This window comes from Chrysochloris asiatica, unplaced genomic scaffold, assembly GCF_000296735.1.
Source record: "Chrysochloris asiatica unplaced genomic scaffold, ChrAsi1.0 scaffold00011, whole genome shotgun sequence".
Classification (NCBI taxonomy): domain Eukaryota; kingdom Metazoa; phylum Chordata; class Mammalia; order Afrosoricida; family Chrysochloridae; genus Chrysochloris; species Chrysochloris asiatica.
Window position 1 is genome coordinate 5,676,761 of NW_006408529.1, and position 6,239 is coordinate 5,682,999.

Genomic DNA, 6,239 nt, shown 5'->3' on the forward strand with positions numbered 1-6,239 from the left:
TCAGGTTGGAAAGTACTCTAACTACTACTGTGGAAAATCTGGCTCCTCAGATGAGTTAACTTTAATGACATGGATCAAGCAAAGCTTTCTGGAACTTTATTTGCTAATGTTTTATTTTTTATTTGCTAATAAGAAGCAGCTGTAAGCATTTATTAATGGTCTGAATGTGAAAAATATAAAGTTTGAATTCAGGAAAATTGGAACTTAGCAAAAATTAATGGAATATATTAAGACCTATATTCTAGCCATCATGAACTGAAATTGACTTTTATTGGCCATTTTGAATTAGTCAGTCACATGATGTAATATGCAGGGCTGAACAGATTGTGAAGGACTGGTGTTATGTTTATTAAAAGGAACTTTTTAAGATCTAGTCTGAAGTGCAATGATGTCAATGATAGGATAATACCCATATATCTGAATGGAAGACTAATTAAAACAATTCTATTCAATAATGTATTTACACGTATGTTATTGCTAATTATAAGGACATCAAGCTATAAGCTAAGACACACACAAAGACACACATTCATGCATATGAAGGGACTTCGTAAAGTTAGTGAAAAATATGGGGTTACATGTTAATTAAGTTTTTCAATTATTTTTGGAGCATATATTATATATGTATCTATATCCATCTTTTATGATATATATATATACCCTCTCTATAATTTTACTTATATTTTAAGATTTAAGTAGCTTAGTTTTGATTCTTATTTAAAATTGGGTAGATGTGAATGTAATAAGTGTTGGGAAAAAATATTCTCCATGAATTTCTGGAGTTTTGGTATTCTCTGGGCTTTCTATGCAAAGAGCATGTTTTAATAGCAAACAACCTGGGATATCAGAATTACTCCATCTATTCAGGGAAATTTAGAATTGTAATTTCCTAAAGAGTCCCTTTCTTTCTTTTCTCTATAGACACTGTCTTATATTCATTAGAGATAAACCCCAAAATACCTTTTTTTTTTTTTTTTTTAGGAAAATTAGTGATATTAGGAGTATTAAGTAACTTATGTCTATGAAGGGACAATGACCAGCTGTGCTTTAATACCTCAGAATGTTCTAATTTGGGGCTGCATTTCCTATGGCAAACTCCACTGAATGCACAGGTAATATTCAACGATGATTACAACAAATTGTTGCTCTAAATGCTTATTTTGCTGTGTCTACCACTGTGGGTTAATGCGCCAGACTGCAAAGCAATTTGAACTGCAAGGTTGGTGGTTTGAGCTCACCAACTGCTCCTTGGAAACCCTATACTTGGTCGCTATGGGTCGGAACTGACTCAACGGCACTGAACAACAACAACAACAGCCTGTCAATACAGTGAGAGAGTGAGAGAGATAGAAATTAATATAATAAAATCTCCAGTTTCTGATTTAGCTATCAACATCAAATTTAGATCTGAAGAGTTAGCAAAAACAATATTAAAGAACTGTTGTTGTTAAGTGCCAACAGGTGTTGCAATTTGTAATGATGATGAGCAGCTGATGGATTTGCACTGTCAACCTTGAAGGGCTTATAATACAGTGCTACACCTGAACTCCATATTGAAGTATAAACATTGAATTTCCAGTTTGTTAAAACACCTGATATGTGGTCAGCTGAATTATGATTCTTCTACCCAAATATCTATAATTTCTTGTATTTGAAAAAATGTTTAATTTTATGGCAAAACACACAGAGGGACACACACAAAAAAACAAACAAATGGATTTTGCAGATGTGTTTAAGATACACATGCTGAGATGGGGACATTCTTCTTTATATCCTCATAAATTACAAAGAGAACTTTTCCTAAATGGAATCAGAGAAAGAGAAGATTAAAGGGAGAAGCAAGAGAGATACAAAGTAAATTACGGGCTCCAATCTTTGTTGTTGACTTTAAAGATACAGGAAGAAACGCAAAAGCCAAGGCATGAGAGCTGACTCTAGAAGCTATGAACAGGCCTCAGCTGAAACTCATCAGAGAGAGGTCCCTCAGTGTTACCACTGTAATGAAGAAAATTCTGCCAAAACAAAACAAAACAAAACAAAAAACAACCCATCCTTCAATTGGATGGTACCAATTTGTAATAACAACCAAAATAAGGTAATCAACCAATAACACAAAGCTTTCAGAAAATAGCATAGTTCATACTTTTAAGTTAATGTGACCCATATCAGACTTCCGCTATATGCAACTAAGAGATGTTGTTTGTGTGTGTGTTTGTTAAGCGTCATTGAGTTGGATCTGACTTACAGTGACCCTGTATAGGGTCTCTGAGAAGCAGCGGTGAGGTTGAATTACCGACCTGGCAGTTCAAACTGACCTTAAGGTCTAGTGCATTATCCTGCAGCATCACGTTATTTTAAGATATTAGTCTTAATGGAAGCTGTCTTAGTAATATAGTGCTGTTGTAACAAACATCATAAGGGAACGACTTTAAAAAATAGAATTTTTTTTTTCAACATTTAGAATAGAAATATGAATTCAAGGTGCTAGCTCCAAGGCAATGATTTCTGTCTGTGTAATGTTTATGGGAAAGTCCTTGTTTATTCTAAGGAATCCTGGTGGTACAGTGGGTTAAACATTGGACAGTTTACCACAAGATAAGCAGTTCAAACCCATGAGTCATTCCATGGGAGAAAGGTGAGGCTGTACGCTCCAATAAAAATTAGTGTCAGAAACCATATGGAACAGTTTTATTCTTCCTTATTATATCACTGTAGGTTGTAACTTATTTGATGTCACTGGGTTTTAGTTTGAGTTTGGGTTCTTGTGCAGCAGATCTGCCTAATGTAATATGTTGTTTGATTTCTTGACTGATGCTTCCATGAATGTTGATGGTTGATCCAAGAAGAATGAAGTTCTTCACAGCTTCAATCTTTTCTCCATTGATAGGAATGTTATTTATTGGTCCAGTGGTGAGGACTTTTGTTTTCTTTACATTGAGATGGAATCCATAATTAATGCTGTGGTCTTTGATCTTCATCAGTAAGTATTTTAAGTCCTCTTTACTTTCAGAAAGCAAGGTTATATCATATTGCAGGTTGTTAATGAGTCTTCCTTCAATACTGATGCCATGTTTGTCTTCATAAAACACAGCTTCTTGGATTCTTTGCTCAGCTCAAAATACAGGTTAAATATGTACGGTGAAAGAATACACCTTTTTAAATTTTAAACCATTAGGTGTTCCCATGTTGTGTTCGGACAACTGCCTCTTTGTCCACATACAGATTCCTCATGAGCACAATTAAGTGTTCAGAAAGAGTCATACTTTGCAATATTGTCCATAGCTTCCATGATGCACCCAATCAAAAGCCTTTGCAAGTCAATAAAGCACAAGTAAACTTTCTAGTATTCTCTGCTTTCAGCCAAGATGCACTAGACATCAGCAATCATATCTCTCGTTCCACATCCTCTTCTGAATTTGACTTGAACCTCTGGAAGTTCTCTGTTAATGTGTGGTTGCAGCCATTTCTGTATTACCTTTAGTAAAACTTTACTCACATGCTCTACCAAAGAGATTGTCTGAAAAGTTCTTCATTTCGTTGGGTCACCTCTCTTTGGAATGGGCACAAATACAGATCTCTTCCAATCACTCAGCCAGGTAGCTGTCTTTCAAATTTCTTGGCAAAGATGAGTGAGCACCTCCAATGCCACCTCATTTTCTGGAAAGATTTCAATTTTTATTCAATCAGTTACTCGTGCCTTGTTCTTTGAAAATTCCTTCAATACAACTTGGATTTCTTCCTTCAATATTATAGGCTCTTAGTCATATGCTACCTCTTGAAATGGTTGGACATTAACCATTTCCTTTTATAACAGTGACTCTGTGTATTGCTTCTATCTTCTTTTGATACTTTATGCATCATTTTAATTATTTGCCCAGAGAATACTACAGTAATTAAATTTAAGCCTAGAATTTTTCTTCAGTTCCCCCAGCTTCAGAAATGCTGAGGTGTTCTTCTGTTTGGTTTTTTGACTCCAGATCTTTGTCTGCTGAAACTGACCTTTGAAATTTTCTGTTCAGCTCTTGTACCTCTTCATTTCTTCCATTTGATTTAGCATCTCTATGCTGGAGAGCAAGTTTCAGTATCTCTTCTGACATCCATTTTGATCTTTTCTTTCTTTCTTGTCTTCTTAATGGCTTTCTTCCTGAATGATATTCTTGATGTTATCTCATAACTCTTCTGGCCTCTGGTCTTTAGTGATTAATGTATCAAATCTGTTCTTCAGATGATCTCTAAATTCAGGTAGGATATATTCAAGGTTATATCTTGGCTCTTGTGGATTTGCTTTAATTTTCTTCAACTTCAGTTTGAATTTGCATATGAGCAATTGATGTTCTGTTCCACAATATGTCCCTGGCCTTGTTTTGGCTGATGATATGGAGCTTTTCCATCATTTCTGTCCACAGATGTAGTCAATTTGATTTCTATGGTATTCCATTTGGTGAGGTCCATGTGTATAATTGTTTCTTGTGCTGTCTAAAGAAAGTATTTGAAAGGAACAAATCATTGGTTTTGCAGAATTCTATCATGTGATCTCCAGCATCATTTCTATCACCAAGACCATAATTTAATATTTAGTCTTGAAAGAGCTGGGCTATGCTTGCATTTTCTCATTACTTGACTCAATGAAATAATTGTTTATGTTAGGCCAGTATTAGTTGGTATTATATTATTCAGAGAACTTTGAACTAGACCTAGTTCTCAGTATTTCATGAACACTATGAAGGAGCTCTGGTAGCATAGTGATTATGAATCGGGCTGCAAACCTTAAAGGTCAGCGGTTCGAAACTACCAGCCGCTCCGTGGGAGAAAGATGAGGCTTTCTACTCCCGTAAGGATTTACATCTTCGGAAACCCTGTACAGGGTCGCTATGGGTCGGAACCGACTCGACGGCACTTAACAACAACAACAAATGAGGCACTCTAAAACAATATTTGTATTGCTATTTCCCCTTCATAAATTTACTCTATATGTTGCCAAATAACCATAATGTTTATAATGTTGAAAGAAATGTATAAAGGGAAAACAATTTTAATATATTTATATAATTTATGAATCATAATTAAGACTGTTTTAAAGCAACAAAGAAAAAACTCAGACTTGCATTCTCATTAACACCTGGTAATTTGTCAAAATTTCAAAATCTAAGTTTGAAAGCTACCAATTAAAGAGAACAGATGAATTATTATTATCTAACTCAATAGAATAGAATCTGAGTGTGACTCTGTAGTATGAATATTAACCACAAGGTAAGCAGTTCAAACCAACCCATTGCTCCTCAGAAATCTGAAGGTCACTATGAATTGGAACCAACTTCATGGCTCTTAAACAACTCATTAGACATTTCTATTTTATCCCTCAAAATCTAAAATAAATTTATTGTGTAACACCAGCATTGGTGAGCTGTTACGCAAAATACTGATTTATTGCTCATAGTAGCATAATTCAGTAAGGGATAAATGGCCATCGATTTTTCAAGATTCACTACTGATAAACTAGAGATGTGGTTAGCTCAATATTTCCAATAATTTCTTAATCAGAGTATGGTGAGTTTTTAAAATGTTGCTCTACATGTAAATTTTCCTAAGCTCCTTAATCTAGTTAGAGAAACTGTGATTCAATTCCTAGAGGTGGACACATTGCTGAGGCCTATTTAAATGCCATGCTTACTGTTTTACCAATATTAATTAAGGAACGGAAAATTAATAAGTCAAATGTATTAGCTCTGAGGAAAACAATATTTTCTTTTGATATTGTGAAACTGTGTTTTGAACCATTTAGAGAGAGAACTTATTGGCAGAAGAAGGTAACAGGAATAAGCAAAATTAAAAGAGAAAAGTATGCAAAAGAATGACTAATTTAAGTCTTAAGAATTTCTTTGTTATGCTGATATATGTGGATAATTAGTACCTAAAGAAAACATTTTTGATAAAGTTATTGGAGTTGGTTTTTATTGTCAAATAAAATACTGTATAATGCTACATTTAGTGCCATGTCTGCTCAATTTAATCTGTTGATATTAAATATTGTTGTTCAGTGCCATCAAGTCAGTTCTGATTCATTGTGACTTTGTATAGGGTTTAAAAGGAGTGGCTGGTGAGTTTGAACCTCCAAACTTGTGGTTCAAACCAATCTTGCTGTCCAGTGCTTTATCCCACAACACCACACCAAGACTCCATGATAAAAATATGGTGGTCTGTAAAGCAGTTGAAAAGTATTGGTCTTCCATCAAGAGTCT